We start from the raw sequence: 15,272 nt of genomic DNA, 5'->3' as shown, positions 1-15,272 counted from the left end.
AAGTGTCACCTAGTGATGGAGGAGTAAGCTTTCTAGGATCACAGCTTGACAGAGCTGAAGTTGGCTATAACACTGATCTACAAACCTGCCTTTCCTTGTGGTTTCATTCTCTATCCCCATTAGAGTTCAGTCCTGCTGTGTTGATGGCTGGGTGAGACTTTCACAGTGGGACTTGTTGTGGGGAGAGGCGAGAGGAACGGGTGTGGGTATACCAGGGTCTCTTCTGTTCTTCAGCTCTGCTGTGTGCCTCAGGGGCTCAGCCTAACATTTTCAGATTGCATTTCCCAGGCTCCTGGATCATGTGGCTTCCAGCAGGGTTCAACCAGTGCCATGCCATTTCTCCTCCACTTTCCCAGCCTTGGGTGGTCCCTCCAGCAGCAGCTGCCTCTCTCACTGGACTTCAGATCCTACTAGACAGGTGTGGTGTGGTTTCAGCTTCTGTCTGATGACCCTAGTCCCTGGGTTCTGATAACACCATCTCCTCCTTTGTCCCTGCAGCTGCATCCTGCTGTTGCTACCCTCTGATTTGCCTCATTGTCTTCTGTCTGGCTTCCCCGCTCCTCCATTGCCTGGGTAACTAATTCCCTCCACTAAAATCCTTCTGTTCTAGATATTCAAGTATGCTTTTCATTCTTTTCAGTTGGACATTGACTGATACAGAGAGATTTGTGTTTAGAAATAAAGCTGGATGAACATTTTCTCTGGGCAAGATTTTGTTTTCCCTTAATCATTAGAAGACGTGGCAAAATAAACATCATTAGTATAAGGCTACAGAGTTGTGCAAATGTGTGCGCTTTTTTGCATGTCAAAGTTAGTGGAAGCAATATTGCAAAAGGTCTTTTAGATGCAAAAGGCTTTTTTTCTGTTTTTATCTTTTTATTAGTACATGATGATTACACTCCTCATGAGGAATTGGTACTGTACTTGACTCATCTTAATTCTTTTTTACTCCTTTCCCCTCTTTTTTCTCTCCTTTCCTTACATCTCTTGGTCCTCTTCTCTTTTGTAAAAAAATCTATCTCAATCTTTTCTACTACTGATCTTTTATTTTGCTCTGTATTTATATTTTAGATTTCTTATATAGAAAAACCATACAATATTTGAGCTCGCGTGCTTTAAATAAAACAAAAAAAGAAAAACTTGAAAAATTTGAAAATGGCTAGATATCCTCTTAATTTTTCCTTTCTTTTGAAACAGTCTATTTCATCTTGTAATTCAATATGATACAACCTTTCTTTTTTATCTGCAGCACTTGTGTGGAGTGGGAGGTAGATGAAGAGAAAGGGAGAGGGAGACAGACAGGGAGAGGGAGAAGAAGAGGAAGATGTAGAAGGAGGAAGGAAGGGACAGATGAAAGAGAGAGAGGGAGAGAGTATCAGCTCACTTGGTGGCAAATTATATGTGAACACTGTGTACTTGGGTGAACTAGGATGATGCAACTGAGGAGATATGAAACCTCCTTCTCTTATTTGGGTTTTGAGATCAGATTTTATTGGAAATTGAAATTCTATGGACAAAAAGAAGAAAAGGGTAGGAGTGGCAATGGAAAGAGGAACAGGGGAGCCAGCACATTCTCCTCACCTTGGATAACATGCAGTTGTTTCTTTATCAAGAAAGCAGTTGGCCTTGAGGCCTGAGTGCCTTGCAGATGTTCAGGTGTGAAGCTAGTTGAGGAAGTGAGTTTAGCTTGCCGTGTGCTTTTATAAACGTGTTGGCCACTCAGCAAATTCCGTATAGAAACATTTGAGGTAAGCAGAAAGGAAAATTATAAAGAAAAGTTGATTTAGCAGAAGCTAAGAGTTTGAAATCGGGAATGAAAAAAGGAGATTCTCTGTTCAGAGCTTTAAAAAATAAGGGTGTGTGTATGTGTGTGTGCATGTGTGTGTGTGTGTTTTGCACTAATGTAGAGCAGCTGGGGTGATCTCACAGGGCCCCTGTGGGGCAGAGTTGCTATCCCTCCATGGACAGCACACTTCCCCTAGAAATGTGTACTCAGGTGCAGCTGAGGCGTTTGAGGTCATGGCTGAGGTCCTGGCCAAGATCCTCCCAGGTTTCAGCCTCTGTTTCCTCTTGAGTCCGCTGGTCAACAGCCATCCTTCAGAGACCAGAGCCAGACCATGAGCAAGTCAAACATGCATGAGGACAGCATGGTGTATCCTTGGAGATCAATGGCCCCTGCTCATCTAGAAGTTGTCTTTCTTCTTGGAGAAATTAGGCATCTCTTATTCCTTTCCCTTTTTCCATGGCTTTTGAGAGTGTGAATGGTAAATTTCCCTGGGAAAAATTAGAAAGAAACTCTTCACAGAAGCGGCAACTAGGAAAACCATTCCCACCACCCTCTACTTCCTCTGCTCTCCCAGTGCTTTGGGCTCCTGGGGATCATCCAGAACCAGGGGTGTTCTGTTTCCTAAAAGACCCAAGACCTTTTATGTTAAACCCATACAACAAAGAACAAGGAAAGGGAGGGAAAACAAAGAAAGGAAGAGTCAGCTTCTATGTCTAGAGGGGACAAGAAAGTCTATATCAACACATTCACTACATTTACTTGAACAGTATTCATCTTTTTTCATTTACCAAGAGAGCATAAAAGCCCTTTGAGGGCTGGGTTTAGTTTCTTTTGGTTACTATCATATCTCCAGTTGAGCCTATTGCCTGAGAGAAGATAGAAGGTCTGGAGTCATCCCAAGATTCCTAGAGTACAGTGAACAAGTGTAGAAAAGCCCTTATTTGCAAAACGTTCCTGAAGCCTGAAACACAATTGTGTTTTCTGTCCAGGGAATGGTGGAAAAGCCAGGGGATATCTACTGGACACTTATAGAGAAACTCTTGGGCTCTCACATCTGGGGCTCTTCCCTAGGCACAGAATCAGTGTAGTCTTTCTCTTTGGGACCACAGTGACCATTAAAGACCATGAAGAGCTCTGCAGTTCAACATTAATGAGAGAGAAGCCTTAAAGAAACTCTTGCAAAGTGAAAGTTCGATGAGTTTAAATTAGTGAAATTGACTGAGTAGGGAGTGTGTTTGATTACACAATATGAATTTGAGGGAGAGGAAACGAAAGGTTTTGCTTTGTGCTAGACAATGGGTCAGGGTAGGAATATGGACCCAGAGTGGCCAGATTCTCTCATATTTCAAGACAAGCCAGAAAGTTGATATGCATGTGAAATATCCTGATTTTACATGTTTGTGATCCATTAAAAAATTCATACCACTGACAAAACAAAACACGCTTATGGACAGAATCCTTGTTGCAAACTTTATCCTCTACCTCAGTGGAATTCAGGTTGCCTCTATTTGATCTACCCTAAATAGAATTTATTTTCTGCCTTTCTTTTATGCTGTTTATCAGAGAATATAAGAAAAAACTTTTACGGGCTCTGGAAGCAGAAAAACTAGGAAATAATAATGATGCTGAGATTTTATGTTATTTCTTCTGCTTATACTCATTCCTCAATTTCCCCGGGTCTTTCACTTCTCTTGGATTCTCCATAGCAGCTGTCACAGTGCTGGACACAGAGAAGGCCCATGGCAGGTATGTCCTGATGAAATAAATACCGCCTTCCTTCAAGTCTAGCCAAGTAGGGAGCTGAAGGATTTAGGATGGGTAAAAATTATCTAAATTATTTGTAGCCAAATTTTTCTGCCTTTAGGTTGTTTTCAATTCTTGGAGACTTTTATTAGACATCTACTGCTAGATGAAATTATTCCAGTGTTAGCTTTTAAAAACAGCATGCATTTATTATCTCACACTTGTGCAGGTCAGAATCCAGGTATGTCTTAGCTGGGCACCACTTCCCAAGATCTTTCATGAGGTTGCAAAGGAGATACCAGCTGGGGCTCCAATCTCATCTGAAAAATAGCAATGTGATTGCTTGCAGGGTAGAGTTCCTCATGAACTGTTAGGCTAAGGGCCTCTGTCCTTCACTGACTGGTGACCAGTGATCTCCTTCATGTGTGTATCTCTATAGGGTAGCTCTTAATATGGATTAAGGATTCCAAGAGACTAGACAAGGAAGCCTGAAAGCAAAAGAATGCAAGACAATAGCTGCAGTATTTTGACAATCTAATTTCAGCAGTGATGCCTTATCACCATTTCCATATTCTAGTTTGTTTTTTTTGTTTTTGTTTTTCTTCTGGTACCAGGAATCGAACTCATGACGTTGAGCTTGCCCGGCAGGATTTGTGCCGCTGAGCTAAATCCCCAGCCCCCATTTCCATATTCTATACATTAAAAGCGACTCACTAGATCCATCCCACACTCAAGGGAAAAGAAATGCAAAAGTTATAGGGCTGTCACTGGGGTGATGCTTTCCTACATATTTCTCAGATTTCTTTTCTGACCTAAAAGAGTTATGGTGCCCTAGAAGTACTTGTTCTATTCCTTCTCAAGAAATGCCAGAGATTTTAAAAATTCAATTCATTTCAATGCCAGAAAGGGAAAAAATGGTCAGAGAGTAAATGAATGTCAGAGCTGAAATTCTGGTAGGTTTTTTGGGAAGTATCACGTTCTTGAGCAGGACCAGCGGATTACAAGTCAATCAAGTATGAAAGTTTTCTGCCCCATGTTCAGATGAGAGGAGCCTAGCCTACAGGTCTGAGCCTATGGAAAGTGAAAAACACAATGTGGTTATAGTGAGATCTCTGTTATAACTCACGTATCTGCAGTAGAATGGGCAAAATTGCGTAAAATTTTGAACCTCAGCAAATTCTTCCTAGGATAAATCCAATAGATCTGAATAGAGAGTAAGGCCAGAAATCAGCATCCAGAGATACAAATTTATGAAACAAAGGCCAGAACACAGCTGGTTGATGTGGGCAAAACTTCCAATATCCAGAATCATTTCAGGTAGGAATGACATATTAGTCACTGGAGGTCCACAGAAAAGTAACTTCAAAGGAAGTTAAAAGGTCCACATGATCAGTAACTTCAAACAGAAAGCTAACATCAAGGATGATCTGACAGTGACTGCATTAGAGTTCAGGGGCAGGGCACTTGCCCTGATGAGCTGAGGATCCAAGGAAGGCTGCCTACAGAGACTAGGAAGATAGCCAGGATTATAATTACCAAGGACCAAGATATAACTGGGAAGGAAACTAGGATAGTTAACATGGTTGTTCTTCTGTCTTCTATTTCTATGCTGAAAGAAACTGTCAATGAGTCTTTGGTTGACCAGTATGGCATGTCTATATCTGTTTTCATGAGAAGCCACTTTGAAGATATCAATATGTAATACAACAAACAATGTTAATTCCCTACCACTTTGTTTGTAACTCTGCATTGTCTGTACTGTTCTTGTGATGTTGTAAAATGTTGTATGTCTGTTAATGTTGTCCTCCTTTTATTTTTAAAATAAAAAAAAATAACTGGGAAGCAAAAGATCCTCAGTCAGGCTGGACCAGTAGCAAGAGAGCAAGAGCAGACCAAAAGCTCACCACTGCCAGAAACCAGAATTGGTCTCTGGGTTTGGCAGAGGCTGAAACTACTGGTTGAGATCAGGCAGTCTTACTTGCCAGGGGTAGAGTAATGCAGGAACCCAGAGCCAGGCTGGACATTAAACCCTGGTGACCCTGTGACCAATTGCACTCAATACCCTCTGATACCTCATGGGAAAATCAGTCAAATGCCGTTCTGAGAGGCAATTAGTTTTCATAATTCCCTCTCCCATCCGGAGTTCGGCATGAAATTGGGGACTTGGCTTCCAAGGCTCTGTAGCCCTTCCCCCTTGCAAAGGGCAGGGTGAGAGAAAGGACACAAGAGGACAGAGCAACTCTGTTTCCACGGACTTGAGAAGATGAGGTGGGGACGCTGGTGGTATGTGTGTGATCCACATGCTTTTCTCCACCTCTTTACAAGCTACTCTCCCAGCCTGGGAATATTCTTCCCCCCTTTCTGCCAAGCCACATTCTCCACTGGACTCAAACATTTAGCTCTACTTTTGGCTTTTCCAGCAATCATCCCAAATCTTCTCTTTTCTCATCTCCCCTACCTCTTCTAAACCACCCACGGCCCAGAACCCTGTTCTCATGTACAACATCCTGTTATGCTCCCACTGGTTCTCATTATGAATGCTAATTATTTTCCTTTTGTATTTTCCCAACCTACCTGTATTTTCCTACCTGGTCCCCTACTACTATATGGTGGAACACCTTCCCAGCACACACACACACACACACACACACACACACACACACACACACACACAGAGTCATGTTTTTCCTTCGTAAGTCAAGTTACAGTGCCTAAAGTCAGACCCAGCCCACAGCACCTTTTCCAATAACATAGTTTAATGGACTTAAAGGTTCACAGGGGGAAAAGATCAAAGGTCCTTTTAGGATTCCTTAGAGAGGTTTGATTTGCATTAACTTTGAGGACACAAGAGTTTCTGCAGATATGCAGTACTTATTATTCTGCTCTCCCAACATTTGTGCTTTACCAATAAAGCTAAAATAAGAGCAGTTTGAGGGAAGGGGTCAGAAAACTAACATTTTCTGCTACTCGAAGAGGGTAGCACAGTGTAGTACCCCTAGGTGCTAAAGAAATCTTCACTGAACCAAATGGAATTTTCCTGAAGTGGATGAATGTCTCGTGCCTATGTTTAGAACTGGACTTTCATGATAGGATGATCAGATTTGGCTGAATTTTCCATTATTTAACTGGCTATGCTGAGATCATGTAGAAACAAACTCTTAGAACATAACGCCTTAAAAAAAAAATCCATCTCTGAAGTCAGGCTTGATCACCATTCCATGCACAGAGTACTGCTTACATTCTGCATTTTTCTCTGTTTTCCCCAGGGGAGGGAAGATCTGGTGATCTAAAAAGCTGAATTATGAAAACTTGGAGCTTTACCTTTTACAAATTAACAGATTTATTTTTTCTATAATGAACTGAAATAACTAAAGAATGCCAGAGCAATCAGCAAAAAGTTTCCACAGTTTTCTAGGGATGCTTGTGGGGCACTGTTACACAAGTGTTGAGAATTTTTCCCCAGACTCACTACAGGTTTCCTGTCCTGATCTGACAATGGGGGAAGAGCCTAGGAAGATCTCAGTATCTTTGAACGTGTGTGGCTCTCACTCCAGCTCATAGGCCAGCTTTGTTGGTTGGGAAAGTGCTGTTGCAAAGATGAAGCTGAGAGTCACCCACAATATCATCCCCGGCACTTATCCTGCTTGTGTGCCTTTCTGTCTCATATAAGCAAGACACAAAGTGCTGCTGTTTGAGTTGGCTTTGCCCTGCTCCGTGATTTCAGTTCTTTGTCTCCACTCTCCAGGGTGTGGGCTTATTTCCGTCCTCTGAGCACTACTATTTTTCTGACTTGAACAGTCATCCAGAAAGCCTCAGTAACAGGCCTTTGTGTCATTATTTACTTTTCTAATTATATATGTTTTTAACCATCCCCAATGGCTGAAGACATCAAAAGGCAGTGGAAGTAACTGCATGGGGAAAATCAAGAACATCAACAATAGGGGCTGGGGATTTAGCTCAGCGGCAAAAGGGCCTTCCTGGCAAGCGCAAGGTCGTGAGTTCGGTTCCTGGTACCGGAGAAAAACCAAAAAAAAAAAAAAAACAAAAACAAAAACAAGAACATCAACAACAGGCCATTTCTTTCCTCTGGCTAGAAACATAATTGTACCAAGGGAGATAAGGAAAAAATGCTCAGATCTGAAGAAGAAGTTGGAATAAAGAGTTAGAGCAGATAAGATACTTTGGCATCTCACACAAGAAATATGAGAGGAGTATTCAGTGTTCACTGGACAAATAAGACTGAAAAACTAAAAGTAGAAAAGGCCTTTAAAATTGAAGGGCCTGGACTGATGAGGATCCTTCTGCTGGACTCTGAGGCCTTAGGTGGTCAGAGCTACTTTTGGAACTTTCTCTGAGTTGCTATCCCAGAGGTGGGCTAGGACTTTAGGATACTGCTTGCTCCCAGTGTGAACTCAGAAGTGAGGGCTGGTTTGGATTCCCATTCACAATGGCAATGAGCAGGAGGATGCAGAGAGAGACCAAGGGAGTGATAGAGTGGGAGCCTCGGTCATAGCAATGATGAAATCTCCAAGGCCGGCTTGGAAAATGGCCTTGTTCAGAGCTTCAGAACTTGCTATGATGAAAATACTCTGTTACATTGCACAATGGACATTTGTTTCTTGTCTCCCACAAACATCTCCCTACTTTTACTGGTGTGGCACATTTATTTTCTTTTGCAAAACTACCTCTCTCCTGGAATAATTATGAGATCCAGGTGGAATCACATGATATGCATCTGACCAATCAGTCCATCTTATGTTCCAGGCTGTGATAAATGGTTTAAAGATGGATACAGTATCCAAAGTTGTACCTAAATATAAAATTTAGCTTTGACGTTTTGATGATGAGTGGGAAGACTCTTCCTTGTACCATTTTGTACTTGTGTTCGACCATGTCAGATTTTTTTTAACTACATGACTCAGTGAATCTTCTTATTGATTAAATCAGTGTAAGTGGAGTTTCTTTGCCTTTTAACTGACAGGAGGACGTGTGTTCATATTAAATGCAGGTCACTAAGATGGGCTATCTTCTCTTACAAGCTGGAGTTCCTTCTGTCCTGTAGGATTGAGCAGAGAATAAGTGCTCCATATTGACATGATTCATAAAAGATGAAATTATCAAGAAGAAAAACATATGGTGGATAATGGTTGGTTTACAGTTATTTGTCCCATTGATTTTATTCTGGTTGCAATCTAGGAAGTGGAATCCAGTCCTTCTAAGCCCAATTTAACCATGGCTCCTGAGGGAGAATTCCAGATCTTAAATGATCTCTAGTGGGGTTAAGAAAGGATGAGTGGTCCTCCGTAGGAATTCATTTTGTGCATTGGTTTCAGAATGTACAGCCAAATAGTCAATTGGATTAGGGAGGTCCAGCAGTTTTCTCTGAATGCTACTGAAGACACTGGATGGAAGCAATTTATGCCAAAACATTTGTTATTATCATCTTTCACAGTCTAAGTTTACACCATAACCAATGATTCTTAGGCTGGAAGGAATGGGTGGCCTTGGCTGTGACTTTTGGATGTGCTGCACATTTCAAGTTTACAGCAGTGTTTTAAATTAACCTGTTAGAATGAACCTTCTCTAAAGGACATTACCTTAAACTCTGAATGAGAACACTGTAGGAGGTCCCCCAATTTAAAGGACCAGCCATGCTTTAAAGATCATTTCTAAGTCTCACTTTATACATGATAATGAATTTCAATATATTCTAAAGTTAAACATTGTAAATAATTATTAGCCTCCTAACAGAGTGCTTTGTATCTTTCCAAAAAACTTCTCTGATCCCTCCAATCCAGAGTAGCAGTTACTTCACTCTTATATGTCACACAACTGTGACAGGATGTACTCGTAAGATTTGTGTCACTGTGACAAAATGCCTGAGATGAACAACTTATAAAGAGTAAAAATTGGCTAGGCATAGTGACACATGCCTATAATCCCAGGACTTGGGAGGCTGAGGCAGGAGGATTGCTGCAAGTTCAAGGCCAGTCTGGTATATAAAGTGAGTTCAAGGTCAGCCAAAACTGCGTAGTGAAATTTTACCTTAAAAAAGTAAAAATTTATTTTGGTGCATGGTTTCAGAAGTTTTAGTCCATGGTCACTTGCCTGTTGCTTTGAATATGGGGGCACAATATATTACAGTAGGAGTATGTGGAAGAGGATAGCTGCATATCTCATGGATGCCAAGAAGCAAAGAAAAAGACAGTAAAGAGCCAGAGTCCTAGTGTCCCTTCAAGGGCACACCCCCAGTGGCTTATCTTCCTTCCACTAGGCTCCATTTCTTAAAGATTCCACTACTTCTCAGTGTCACTACACTGAGGACAAGCCTTTAACACGTGGGCTTTTGGGGACATGACACATCTAAACTATAGTATAGGAGTTGGTTTTAGAAAATGTTTAATAATTTTCTACATAAATATTATACTATATAGAAGAATTTGACATAGTTCTCTCAGTATATGCAACAACTTGAAGCATAGGCCACAAGATGTATATTGTTCTATCTCTCAACATTGTCTACAGTGTGTCCTAGAAATCAGGTGCTTAGTAAAAGTGTATTCTGCATATACCCAGTGTTCTACCACTTAAACCCTTTCCCTCTCAGTGGAAAACATGGCTCCTACATTTCAACATTTGGTTTGCAAATGAATAGCTAATAGCTCTCCAGTCTAAGGAGTTCATCCTCAACATTCATTCAATGAGTAATTACTGGGTACTTGCTAAGTGTTAAGTACTATTCAGGGATCAGGAATTTAAAAAAAGGAAGCAAAAAGACTGTAGTTCTTGCTTTTCCTTCAAAACAATTAAATTCCAAATCCAAAACAGTGGACAACAAGCCATAGAATGGCTAAGTTCTGCCCAACTCCAGTCAAGCTGACAAATTGTTCCTGAGTTAGGGGGACTTGCTCAAGGTCCGTACAGTGAGAGAAGAACATTCTTCTGATGACCCTAGGAGTTCTCCCACAGTGTCATTGATGACTCTCAGCCAAGATTCTCCTTCCCTGGAAAGGTTCTACACATTTTTGGAGGCGTCACTTGTCCTTAACCAAGGTACTCTCTGAAAATATGCCTGTTGTCCTTATTTACTTATTTTCATTTATTTGGGAATATTTTCCCTTCAGCTTTCTAAATGGGAAATTATTGTTAATCTTATCCCTTAAAATCCATGAATATCCTGTGTGTGTGTATTAGGACATACTAGTTAGTATCTTAGCAGCTCTGTGTCATAGGTATACATGGAGTATTTCTTTTAAAAAGTAGCTATTAAGACTGCCTTACTTTAGCTAAACATGAAGCTGGCCGATGAACGACCTCAAACCTCTTCTAGTCCTACATGATGAAGGGAACTCTTGTTCCATCTGCATTTCCTTGAACTTCTGCTCTTTTTTTTTTACCAGTGTTAGCCTCATCTTACTAGGGTCAGAGAGCAGACAATTATTTCCTTAGTGCACACACCAACTATGCTGGTTTTGAGCAGTGTTTTCCCAAATTCTTGTCTACTCAGAACCTTGGAAATAGGACTTTTGCAGATTATAAACAAGTTAAGATGAGGTCATATGGGGTTACAGTAAGTTCTGATCCAATGACTGCTGCCGAAAAGAGGAGAGTAATTTGAATCTAGAGGTAAACAGTGGGGCTAAGGCCCTGTGAAAATGAAGGCGGAGGTTGGAGTCCACTAACTAAGGGGCATCAAAACTTGCCAGAAACCACCAGAAGCTAGGGAGAAATAAAGATTGGTCCTCTACTAGAGCTTTCAGAGAGAGCATGGGCCTGTCAATACCTTGATTTTGAACTTTTTAACCTCTAGAAACATAATAGAAGAAATTTCTGTCTTAAACCGCCTAGCTTGTGGCAATTTGTTACAGCAGCCATATGAAACCAATGCAGCCGCCAGTCCTAGATTTCCATGAAAATCTAGCACAGAAGAAATGGGCAATGGGAAAAATGAAATGAAAAGAAGAGAGCACGCAGTTCTTTCTAGCTGATTTTCTCTGCGCACTCCTAATTTCTGTTGTGCACTGGACTACAAGGTCAGAATAATTGCAATATGGTGGGATTGTCCATTCTGAAGGGTCTATGAGGACTCTAGGATTCCACTTGAATCTAATTACATAATTCCAGAGAAGATCATTTGAATTTGGATCTGTGTACAAATGGCTACATTTACAACAAGATCAGACCCATTTGAACTCTGAGGGATCATCCTCAAGAACACAGAACTATATAATTGGGGGTGATGGTCAAAAGCATAACTTTTCTTAGTATATTAGCCTGGGTTCCTGGGTAGCAATGTGAGACATGTTTCTTGGGAATGTGTCCTCAGGGAACAGAAGATCAGAAAGGTAAAAAGATGAAAAACAATCAGTGCTGGTCAGAAGGGTTCATTTTGACTCATGGTTTCAGACGGTTCCATCCCTGGTTACCTGGCTCTGTGCTTCTAGGTCCATGAGGAGGCAAGAAGACCATGGCAGGGAGTACATGATGGAGCAGAGTGGTTCATCTCGCAGTGCAGAGAAAGCAGAGATAGTTAGGAGGGCCACAGATAAAACGTGTGCTTCCAAAGGCACCCCAAGGGACATTCCTCTAACTAGGCCCCACCTGGCTAGAGTCTCCACCCCTTTCAAAAGCATCATTGGCAGAGCTGAGAGTCAAAGTTTTAACACATGAGCTTTTGGGGGGACAATTAAAATCTGGGCTATAATACAATGCAAGGATGCAGGGAAGAGTTTGCTACCACTGCAGGCAGCTAGAGCTTGATGCTGCTGGGATACTGAACTGTCTTCTGCATGGTATCTTCATAGTATTTACCTAGGGGATAGAATGGGAAACAATTTATCTATCACTTTTCATTCCTCTTTGGCCAAAACTGTCCCAATATTTGCTAACTTTCTCACACTTCCAGTGGGCATGAGCTCCAAGACAATGTAACTTTTGTCACAGCACCAGGATAAGATGTGAAATGGACAAAGTGTAGGACTAAGGTGCAGCCTCATGCAGTTGCACATGACTAAGTCGGTCAGAGTTCTCATGCTTCTCACTGCAGAGCAGTGACTGTAGAAGGCGAGGAGCCAAGCAGAGGATTCTGCAATTGTATATGAGAAGTGTCCAGTATATTTGGCATTACTGTAGAAGACATAGGCCATTTTTTGTTACTTCTTTTTTGTGTTTGGCAAGAGTACCATCTTTTAAGGCAAAGTCTGCTACCTGTTGTAGCAATTGAAAGTTCCAACACCCTAAGAGCCAGGCATGCTAGGAAAGCAAGTAGGAACCCATCAGATGGAGGACCTCCTCACGACCTAGATAAGAAGCCAAAGAAGTGAAAAAGAAAAAAACCCAGATACAATTCTAATAGCATCAGGAATAAAGCCAGATCTCAGATGGAACAGGGAAGAAAATCATTCCTATCCTCTGGTTGTTCTGTCTGTTGCTTCATTTCCTGTTGTCTTCTAACTGACTTCTCAGCTAACCCATCCCCTGTGAGACTTCCTTGCCCATGTCATAAAGTCTGCTGCGTTTAGGTCTGGAGCTCAACACCACCTTTTCTCTGTGGCTCTTGTCATCAATTTCTAACACAGAGATTCTGACGGATCCACCCATTATCCTGAGTCAGGCCCCAAATCCCTCTCCAGCACATGGACGGTCTCCTTGTGGTCTCTTCTGGTCTGATCAGTTATAATTGAAGGTGGTGACAGAAGGCATAAAACATAGAACTTAGAGAAGGAGAGGTGAGGTGTGGATTCCTTAGGAGAGAGAGCAGAGAGACAAAAGAGAATAGCTCATTAAGTACCTGTTGCTGGACACTGTGGTCAGAATTGGGAATCAAAAGCCCTGAGTTCAAGGTCCACATGTGTCACATAGATTCTGTGTGACCTCAGAGAAGTCCCAAATCTTCTTCAAAACCTTCACATGAAAAAGTAAGGGCATTGATGAGCAGATTTCTAATCCACTTGAAGCTATAAAACCTGCAGGATTCACTCAGAACCAAACTATCTCTAAACAGTGGAAGCAGAATGGCGTTGTCACGGTGATGGCCTCTTTCAGAGAGGAAGGTTATCAGAAGCCTGGGGTGGTGCCAGAAATATCATCTTTCTCCAGGAGAGCTGCCTGATAAAAATCCACCACAGAACTTCATTTACTTCTGAATAACCCACAAGACCTCTCTCTCCTCCTTTCTTCCTCTTTAGGGTGTAAGTAAGTTGCAGGAAGTTTTGTTATCCAGAACAAAGGAAAACTTCAACACTAAATCCAGGGATCCCCTACTTTCAGACTCACTGCATAGAAAATGCACTTACACGCCTTTTTCACACAAATGCCCCCATTTTGGCTGTCATTCAGAGTAAGATCCTAGGGGGGTGGCCTCTGGAAAGAGGTTGGAACCAGGGCCTCAACAGGAAAACCTGACACTTGGAAAGGCGAGTCCACTGTTTCCACCCAGGGGCTTTGGTGACAGCAGTTTAACAAGGTTCCTTTTTACCTGTGTAAAGTGATCGCCATCCTTCTTTTCTCTTGGACTGATATTCATTGAATGGAAACAGTCATTATCACTCCTTAAGACTGTAGCTTAAAATATCTCCCAATTGTCTCAGCTTAGAGTGGCCTTTCTCCCATTCTGCTTTTGCTGAAGAAAGGCTTGATGGGTCATAGGACAGAACAAAACATTTCTCATTAACAATTCTGTCCTTTAGGAAACTGTGGTACAAAGAGTCATCTTGTTCCACTCTCTGAGCCCAGTAAGAGCAGCACAACTCTCAACTTATAAAAGCAGGAGTCTCCTCTTCTTCAGGGAGAAAATGTTCCCTTGGTCCTGTGAGCCTACTATCTAAGTCATGTAACGCGATCGAGAAGGAGACCATGTCTGTGTTGTGCTGCTGATGTGGGTCACATCTTCTTTTTTTTAAATCTCTTCTAAGGTAGAGATATCATACATTATAGTCTACATAAAGCTTCCCAAGGCTGGAACCACAGTGCGCTCTGCCTTCTAGGGCAGGATCTACATACACATACCCGGGAGTTACTTTATTCCTCAGTCATCTCCATCCTTTCTAGCACTGTCCTTTGAGTTTCTTAGGCACTTCATGGCAAGAAACTGAGTTTTGTATGGCAAGTTCTCTTTTGGAAAACCCGAACTACAAAAAGAACTTACTTTACTGCAGCGGCTCTGTACTGTGGTGGCACAAGTTCCCTTTGGTTAACATTCCCAGAACATCCATCTGGCCCTGAAATGCTCTGCATGAATTGTAGTCACTTCCTCCAAGGGCCCCTTGGCTGCTGAATTCCTGCCTCCTGGGACTTTCTGAGAAAAAGTGAGCAAGACACAGAGGTCTGAATGAATGGCACTACCCAGAGAAGGTTCCGCACTGTCCCTGACTTTTCTACTGTAAGTGCTAAAATGAGGAAAGAGCTTCAGGAAGTAAGTCTGATGGTCTGTCTGACTAAGCAAAGGGACAGAGGTGGTGGGGTGAAGTGACACAAAGCAGTCAGCATTGTCTCTGTTTCCACTCCACCCTGTTTCCACTCCACCACTCCAGTTCTGGGCTGAACGGAAAATATTGTCATTGGCAAACCCAAGCACATGGTGTGGGAGAATCTTGAAGCTCAAGCACATATTTTCATCATACTGATAGAGCTCTGAGGCTCCAAGGGGAGAAGTGATCTTTCCAGATGATTAAGGCAGCACAGTCTGGCCTATAGTTCTGATCCAACTCAGGTATTCAGTTCTATGAGACTACTCTTTGTGTTA

The sequence above is a fragment of the Chinchilla lanigera genome, unplaced genomic scaffold, assembly GCF_000276665.1.
Source record: "Chinchilla lanigera isolate Chin_1 unplaced genomic scaffold, ChiLan1.0 scaffold00052, whole genome shotgun sequence".
Lineage (NCBI taxonomy): Eukaryota > Metazoa > Chordata > Mammalia > Rodentia > Chinchillidae > Chinchilla > Chinchilla lanigera.
Note: the sequence above shows the minus strand (reverse complement) of the source record.